General features: G+C 36.4%; 1 pseudogene; it reads right to left on the minus strand.

Annotated features, from left to right (window-relative positions):
• Positions 1–367: 367 nt before the first annotated feature.
• LOC114692393 lies at positions 368–1995 on the minus strand (annotated as a pseudogene).
• Positions 1996–9911: the final 7916 nt, after the last annotated feature.

Consider the following 9911-nt stretch of genomic DNA (forward strand, 5'->3'; position numbering starts at 1 on the left):
CACTTAGACAACTTTTAACCCCTCCTTTCCCTATAATAGATTCTATGTTATTTCCCACACTAAGTGAGAAACAATCAAGTTGAACTAAAGTAAAGACAACACATTCAACTGATTCATCTCACTACTTTAATAAGTGACGTGAGAATGTTTCCTCCCTATGAAATACAGTGGCAAATCCTCATGAGATCTTGAAGAGAGTAACAAATGCATGACAGAATTAACAAGATGTGCTCATGGGCACACTGCTTGCTCATTACCTAGGTATTGATACAGATTAGGTATTAACCAAAGTTAACTTCAGAGGTAAAAGCACAAAGTTCGATTCAGCACTCCATACTTGAAACAGGAAGCAAGATCTCTTTCACAATTACATGTTGCTCAGGGCCTCTACCTCAGCAAGGGCTTTACCTTTCAACAGCTAGATAGAGAATTTCCCCACCTCCAATGCTCACATGGCTGGCTGACCTTGTTTTCTGTGTCCCATTTGGCACAGCAAGTAGCATTATCTCCACCCCCTATAATGATGACACAATCCTTGGAGGTGGCTTTTAAAACTTCATTCATGAGGCCTTTGGTTCCCTTAGCAAAGGCATCCCATTCAAATACCCCCATATGTCCATTCCAAATAATAAGCTTTGCCTGGGTCACAATTTGAGCACTGTTTTTAATGCTCTCAGGACCGTAGTTCAAACCCACCCAGCCAGGTGGTATGCCAGACTCTAGAGTGGCTTGTCCAACTTTTGCATGCTCATGAAACTTGCCAGCAGTTACAAAGTCAACAGGAGTTTCTTTACAGGATTGTTTTCTGCTTCAGCCATGATTTCTTTGACAATTTTGGCTCTCTTCTTCAAACAAGGAAGCACTACTGTGGGATGTTCTATATGGCAAATGTTTTGCTCTGATTGGTTAATAAATAAGACACTGATTGGCCAGTAGCCAGGCAGGAAGTATAGGTGGGACTAACAGAGAGGAGAATTGAGGGAACAGGAAGGCTGAGGCAGAGAGACCTGCCAGCTGCCACCGTGACAAGCAAGATGTAAGGTACCAGTAAGCCATGAGCCACGTGGCAACCTATAGATTAATAGAAATGGGTTAATTTAAGATAGAAGAAGTAGATAACAAGAAGCCTGCCACGGCCATATAGTTTATAGGTAATATAAGTTTCTGAGTGATTATTTTATACGTGGGTTGTGGGACTGCAGGGGCTTGGTGGGACCTGGAGAGAAGCTCTCCAGCTACAAAGCACCAATCTCCAAGTTCTTGAGTTCCTTTAGGAAGGTGTAAGCCATCCCACCTCCAATAATCATAAAGCTGACTTTGTCTAACATGTTTTTGATTAGTTGGATTGTGTCTTTTACTTTGGTTCCACCAAGGATAGCCAGGAAGGATTTCTCTGTGTGTTCTAAGACTTTGGCAAAGTAATCTAGTTCCTTTTTTTCATGAGGAACCCAGATGTCTTTGCTCCCACCATAGAACTGTGGGCCTGGTGTGTGATGCCAAAAGCATCTTCAACATAGATATCACTGAGTTTTGACAGTGATGCTCTGAAGGCTTCTACTTCATCTGGCTCAATGATAATCATTCTTTCAGAAGGATTTTGACCCTTGCCTTCTTGCTCCATGTGGAAGTGCAGGTTCTTCAAAAGGATGACAGACCTATTATCTGGGTTGTCACAATGTTTCTCTACTTTTGAGTCCACACATCCTTCAGGAACATAACATCCTTACCAAGCCTTGATTTGAGCTCAGCAGCAATAGGCTCTAAGGAATATTTGTCTGGCATAGGGGCACTGTCAGACCAGCCATGGTGACCCATGAGACCTACTAACTTGTCTCCCTTTTCCAGACAACGCTTGATGCTTGGGATGACAGCCTTGATTCGCTGATCGTTGGTGATTTGGTTGTTCTTTATGGGAACGTTAAAGTCTTCTCTCATGATGACTCTTTTCCTCTTAACCTCTACATTGCCCAGAGTCAACTTACTAGAAAGAGGCATCTTGATGGTATTTTGAACAACCTCTTTATTGCTGCTTGGTGGAGATTTTTAACTCTTGAGTCTTGACCCAAAATCTTTTTTAGTTTTCTCCTAGAATTCCCTTTGCTTTTGAGGCTATTGTGAATGAGGGTGTTCCCTCTTCCCAAGATTTCTTTCTCGGTTTCTAATTTTTTCTGCTGGAATTTATAGTACATTATGTATAATATAATACCATCAAAAATAGTAATAATTTGAGCTCTTTTCCTATCTGTATGTTCTATTCTATGTCTCCGGCACAACAGCCAGTGACAGGCTTTGAGAGGAAATCCAGCTCTGTGATTGGTCTTGACCCTGTCTATCTTGATTTGGAAAGTTTTGCCTGATACAGACTCAAATTGTCATCCTAGAATACTAAACAGTGAAACTCAGAGATGAGCAATAAAGTTGGGAAATTAAAAAGCTTTCAAAGTAAAAAGTGAAAGAGGGTCAGTTTTTTTTTTCCTCCTGGTTCTTGTTTCTACATCATCTTTCAAATCTGCTTTGTTCTTAAGAATTTAATAAGCACAACCAACCAAAAAAATTGCATAACTCTTCCCAAAATCCAATCTCCACTTATATTACTGAATAAAATCATCAGCAATGCAAATGATGTAATTTGAAAGCAATTTTCTTTAATTCAAGGCAGCATAAGATATGTCTTCTGTCTGTAATGAATATTTGTGCTGAGTTTGGTGTTAGGCATTGTGATATATTGTTGCTTTTTGTGGGGTTCATGATTTTTCTTAGTATAGGGTTCTTAAGTTATTTATTTAATTTTAGACTTTGGTGAAAGAATGTTTGCTGCCTCCTGCAGGATACTAGCACAGGATACTAGCAAAGAGAACATCACATCACTTTCAGAATTCAGGAGTTATGATATTGTCCCTTTTCTTTTTTCCTACTTTCTTTGGTTTACTTCTTGTATAATTTAGAAATCAAGTACTTCTTGAGTTGGAACTTTCTACCAAGAACAAAAATGAGTAAAAAAAATTCACAAGCATATTTATAAGTTTGGTTGAATGGTGAAACTAGTATTATATCTCTCCAGGTTGCTCTTTCCATTCAGGATTTCTTGGGCTTTGTCTGGGGTCTTCGGAGTTGCCACATGTTTTTTTTGATGCTCGTTTTTCTGTTTCTATGATGACTGTCATATAGGATTTCTTTGATTCTGTAAATCAATTTAAGTAAGTTGATCAGTTTCACAAAATTAATTCTACAAATCCGTGAATGTGTATGTGGGGTGGATCTTTCCATAGGCAAGTGTCTTACCCCTTCTCTTCTAGAGATCTAAAGCTCCCATTGTCAAGGTCTTTCAACTTCCTTAGTTTTCTCCTAGAATTTCCTTTGCTTTTGAGGCTACTGTGAATGAGGGTGTTCCCTCTTCCCATGATTTCTTTCTCAGTTTCTAAATTTTTGTGCTGGAATTTATCGCATATTATGTATAATATAATATCATCAAAAATAGTAATAATTTGAGTTCTTTTCCTATCTGTATCCTTTTAACTTATTTCTTTTGTCTTATTGTTCTATCTACCACTTGTAGATGTAACCAATTGTCTTATTAAATAAGAAACACAGAGCCAATACAGAGATAAAAGCCAAGAGGTCAGAGCAATAGCTAAGAGCTAAAAACCTTACCCTTCATTATTGCAGTGGTTCTACCTCCCCGAAAGAGACCTACTTCCTGTGTCTGTCTTTTTTTTATAGAGTTTCTGTTCTGCTTTCTCATTGGTTGTAAACCCAACCACATGACCTCCTAGTCACTGCCTGTCTGTACAGACCTCCAGGTCTTCTATGGTTGGTATGAGATTAAAGGCATGTGTCTCCAATGCTGGCTGTATCCTTGACCACACGGAGATCTACCTAGCTCTGCCTACCAAGTGCTGGGATTAAAGGCATGCACCACCATCGCCCAGCTTTCACTATGACTTGCTAATAGCTCTGATCCCTGGGCAACTTTATTTATTAACATACAAATCACATTTCAGTACAAATAAAATATCACTATAACTGCTTCAAGCACTATGTTGTAAAACTGTGAGGATAGAGGACAACCCTATTTTATTCCTGATGTAACTAAATAACTGAGTTTTGCTCCATTTAGGAAAATGTTGTTTGTGGGTTTGTCATATACAATCTTTATTATGTTGAGGTATGCTCCCTCCCATCCAACTTTTCCTAGGACTTTTACCATGAAGCCATTTTGTGTAGGTGGACTTTTCTGTTGTACCAGTCAGGTCCCAAATAATAACAGAGAGACATTATTAATTAGAAATGCTCAATCAATAGCTTAGACTTTTTTTTAACTAGTTCTTATAACTTAAATAACCTATTTTTATTAGTCTATGTGCTGCCCTGAGGCTTGTTTACCTCATGTGCATACTTTCCATCGGGCCTGCTCTGTGTCTCATGGCATTTCCTCATGACTCCTCAGACTCTGTTCTTCTTCTCCCCAGCATTCTCTCTGCCCCAAAAATGCTGTCTAGCCATTGGCCAGTCAGCTTTTTATTAACAATGAGAGCAAAACATTTTCACAGTCTACAGAAAGATTATTCGACAGCACTTCCCTTGTTTTGTCTAATTAAAAAGGAAGGGTTTTACTTTAACAGAGTAAAATTATATACCACAAAACAGTTATCAATTAAGAATTATAGTTACAATATCCAGTCCTTTTGTGTTTGGCAAAATAGAGAAAATACTCCATCACCTGTCTTCTGAAGAGTCCAGCGTTTCATACCTAATTTTCTTTCTACCATGATTATGGAGAACTGCAACTGTACTACCATGATTATGGAGAACTGCAACTGTATCTATCTAGTCTTCAACCCCATCAAAGACCTGAGAAGGAAATAATAACATTTCTGAGTAAACAGAAAGTTCAGAGAAAGTAACTTCCAAAATTAAGAGATGATAGAAACAATTGGCTACTTGGACAGACACCCTAGGTTCTCATGTAACATTGAGGCATCCAACTTTGTCCTATAGACCTAGTAATCTGACAGACAGTTTTGAGATGCAGGAAATTTTGAAGGCCTGTCCTAACCATGTCTCAGCAAAGCTTGGCAATCACTCTTTTGTACATCTCGTTGATCCAGTTTGAAATGTACACTGTCAACAAATGAGGCAAGTTTTCTTTTCCCAAATGGATAATTTTGCCATAAAGAAAGTAAAATCCATATATAGGTTCTTTGATGCCTGTAATTCCCTTTTGAAGTAAATTGGTGCTGTCTGGAGTAGACACGTCTCACTGTCATGAATAGCCTTAGTTTATTAAAGATCCTGAATGCCATATTCTGTAGATCTTTGAAGCATTTGAAGACTATCTATCTAAATATATCTGTTTAACCTTGAAAAATTCTAATATGATAACAATTTTGATTATTATAAATGACTTACTACTCACCTGTATTTTTAATTATAGCGAATTATAGTATAGCAAAAATAACATTATATTTCTATCAATAAACCAAAATCTATACCAATGTAAAATATTTTGAGAATAATATTTGTTTTTTGAATGAAGAATATTCAATAATTTACCATTTTTCCTATCATTCCTATATCATACGCACCTTATTTCCTCTAGAATGAGATCTATGAATTTAACTCTTTTGTTTGGCATTTTCTCTGAGTACAACCAATAACAACTTGTAACTAACCCCCATAAACAATGACAAACATCCATAATCCATTGAATAGCCAAAACCCACCCATACCCCATCTCTTCAGAATGTGGGCATCATTTTTTAGCCTACCTTCTGTTATTTGTGGGTGGTGATATCTTTGGAAAAACTTGAGAAAATCAGGATAATTGTTAAATTTTGACTAGAGTAATTTGTGAGATTGGACCATCTCAGCAAGCAGCTTTGAGGCTGTTTGAGATGCAGAATTCTGAGAAGACTGTAAGAGGCATTTTGAGTTGCTAGATCACCTGGGCCATCTGTTTTCATTGGTGTCTGGTCCCCTTGTTCTGATAATACATGAACTTTTAAAGGTAATATACATGTCTGTATTAATGCAGTATAGACTGTGTGTTGTACACAAGTTAGCCAAAGCTGGTTTTTTGTTTTTGTTTGAGCAGGTAAAATATACGTTACCTGTTTTATAGCTTTTCTAGGTTTGTTTCTTTATGTATGGAATGAGGATTTTCAGGAGGATCTTCCCCTATCTACCCTGATCCATAGCAAACTGGAATGAATCCACAGCCTTTCATTTCTTGTGGAAATAAAAGCATAACCTCTTTCTCAAAGCAACATATCTCTGACTTCCATTTTGAAGTCAGGATATTTTTTAAATATATAGGTTGTTTTAATCTGGCAGCTTTCATAATCAAAAGTCTCTTTGTAGCTATTGCTTCTTTATCAGTAGTCAAAATAAATGTTAAAGACAGCACAATAGCATATAAGATTCAGACTCCCTGTTTATTTTCTATCTTTGCATGGCTTTTCCCTTCATTTTACTTTATTCTTTCTTTGAATACTTTATTATCTTTAAACTATTTTTATGACTGTCTATACCATTTCTCTTTTCTCTCCCAAGCCTATGTACATTTTTAAACACACTGTAAATCACTTAGAACTTTTTTTCCATCTGAATTTGTCTTTAATGCATATCTATAATCTTTTCTGTCTGCATGAGCAAAACTAAAATTCACTATGCATTTTAGTTCATAGTGTACTGCTGGAGCTCTCTCTGGCATCACTTACACTGGCAGCTCAAGCCAGAAGGCAGCAGCTGGGAGATATATCACTGTACTTCAGTTTGCTTGAGAGACATGAGACAAGGTAGCCATGTTTGGCTCTATTTTTTTGTGTGTTTAGGACCTTCCTTAAAAAGCTTTTTTCAGGTCTTATGTGGACTTAGGTGCCCCACTTTCGGTTCCATATGTAGGCAGACTTTTCTGTTTCACCAGCCAGTTGCCAAATAACCATGTAGAGACTTATTTTTAATTGTAAATGCTCAGTCGATAGCTTAGGCTTATTTTTAGTAAGCTATTATAACTTAAATTAACCCATTTTTATTATTCTATATGCTGCTCTGAGGTTCATTTACCTCATACTCATACTCCCCATCCTGCTCACTCTGCATCTCATCGAAACACCTCATGATTCCTCAGACCCTGCTTTTCTTCTCCCCAGTATACTCTCTGCCCCCCAAAATCCTGCTGAGCCATTGGGCAGTCAGCTTTTTATTAAAAATGAGTGCAACGTATCTTCATAATATACAAAAGGTTTATCCCACAACAATGGTGGATTTTGTCAAAGGCCTTTTCTGCATCTATTGAGCAGATTATATATTTTGTCATTTATATGATTTATTGTGTTTATTGGCTTATGTATTGAACCACCCTTGCATCTCCTATATAAAGCCAACTTGATCCAGGTGGATGATTTTTTATATGACTATATGCAGCTTACAAGTAATTATTGAGGTTATTTCCTTCTATGTTTATTAGGGATATTGGCCAGAATTATGATAATCATCAATATCATTAATATTATTCTCCTTTTCTTTTGCATTCTCCCTCCCTCACTCTTCTTCTCTTTCTCTTTCTCCTTTTCCTCCTCCTCTTGTTGTTGTTTCTTTACCTGGTTTCTGCTTTAGGTAATACCATCTTTGTAGATGTAGTTTGTTGGTGAAGTTTCCATTATCAGTTTTTTTATTATTAATTTTTACATCCTGACCACAGTTTCTCCTTCTTCATTTCCTCCCAGTCCTTCCCCCATCTATTCTATCCCAATATCTACTACTCCTCTATTTCTCTCTAGAATAGGGCAGATTTCTCATGGATATCAAGAAACATGGCATATCAAGTTTCAGTAAGTCTAGACACCTCCCTTTGTATTAAGGCAGGATAAGGTGATCTGATAGGAGGAAAATGGTCAGAAAAGCAGGCAAAAGAGTCAGAGGCAGGCACTGCTCCCACTGTTAGGAATCCCACAAGAAGACCAAACTACACAACTGTAACATATGTGCTGAGCATTTATAAGGGTTGGCAGTTCAGTTTCTGTGAGCCCTTATGAGCCCAGGTTAATGGATGTTGTGGGTTTTCTTGTGGTGTCCTTGACGCCTCTGGCTACTACAATCTTTCCTCCCCCTCTCCCACAGGAGTCCCTGATATCACCCTAATGTTGGTTGTTAGTCTGCCTCTGTTTCTGTCAATTGCTGGATGAATCCTCTCTGATAATCATTGGAATCAATCTATGAGTGTAGCAGAATATCATTAGGAATAGCACAATATTGTATAATTTAATATCCATGAGTTTATATAATTATTAGAGATTGTTTGCTGTTGAATTTATGATTATAATTCATGTGTTATGTAAAATACATGAAGTTATTTCAGTTTGTTTGAATCTGTTAAAATTTGTTTTGTGTCCCAAGCTGTTGTCCATTGTAGAGAAGCTAAATATAATATGTGAATTTTTTTTGTTTAGTAAAATATTCTACAGAAATCCAATAGGTCTACTTGATATTTGATGCCATTTAATATGATGTTTCCTTTTTTTCTACATGACTTTTCTTTTGGAAAAAGTGGGGTATTAAATTCACCTCTTATTATTAGGTTTGTGTTAATATATGTCTTTATTTCCAGTAGTACATGATAAAAAGTTTTATATAACTTTTTATTATCATTATTATTAACCAACTGTTGATGTTTTACTAAAAGACTTATTTAAAATATAGACACAATAAGGGGTGACTCAAGTTTCAGAAAATCAGGAGATTTAGTTCTTCATCACAGTAACCTAAACATACATTCAGTATGAAGTTTCCTATGTCTTAAGTATAAGGTAATCTATATAAAAAAGAGCCTGTTCTGAAGGTATTTTATTTATTTATTAATTGAGCGAGCAAATGTACAGCACATAGGAGGTACTTGGTCAGGTGGAGGGTGAGGAAAAGAAGAATAATCCAGTTCAATGGCCTAGACCATATTTCTAACAAGATCATAGAAATCTTTCCCTAAACTGAGGGTAGACATACTCAAACAGGCTGAGAAGCACACAGAACTCCAAATAGACAAGACTAGAAAAGAGACATTCATAAAATAATATATTTAAAACACTAAATAAATAGAACCACGTGAGGATCCCAAGAACTGCAAAATATATCCACAGGTAAATATAAAAGAAGGCTCATCAGATTAGCAGCTGATTTCTGAATGGAAACTGTAAAAAGCAGAAGAGCCTAGAACAAGGTATTTCACATTCTAAAAGACCATGATGTCAACCTAGACTGTGGTTCCCAGCAAAACCTTCTGAATAGCTGAAGGAGAATAAAATATTCTCTCTTTTCTATGCCTAAAAGTCCAAGATATAGTGCTTCCACAGTACACCACAGTTTTACACTGTGCTTTTCTGTATGTGCCTACTTACGTTTTATATTCTTTGCTTGAATGGCCCAGTTCTTTAGACTTTTCTTTAAGTCCTGATATTCTGTTATCTACTCCATCCATTCTACCTGTCTTTCCCCTGATCTTTGGTTACCTTTCAATTCCACCTTCATTTCAGCTGGAGTTTCTTTTCATATTTCTTTCTCTTCCTGAATATAGTTACCAAATTCTGAATTGTCTTCATCATTTGGATATATATATATATATATATATATATATATATATATATATATGTCATCATTCAAGCGCTATTTTCTTTATGTTATTTGACATGTTTGTTTATGTCTTCTTTAAACTCTTCAAATTCCTTGATAAAATTTTGTGATGTTTTAAAGGTTTTGTGTCCTGATGATATTTCTCAACGTAAAATATTTCTATTAATGTAGTGTATTTGGTGGGATACAGTCACATTGCTGTGCTGTAACTATTGTGTTTTAGCAATGAGACCAGGGAATGAGGATTTCTTTCATTGAGTGTATGTCTGATGTTAGATTCTAGGGTG

Source organism: Peromyscus leucopus, chromosome 16_21 (genome assembly GCF_004664715.2).
Source record: "Peromyscus leucopus breed LL Stock chromosome 16_21, UCI_PerLeu_2.1, whole genome shotgun sequence".
In the NCBI taxonomy this organism is placed as follows: Eukaryota; Metazoa; Chordata; class Mammalia; order Rodentia; family Cricetidae; genus Peromyscus; species Peromyscus leucopus.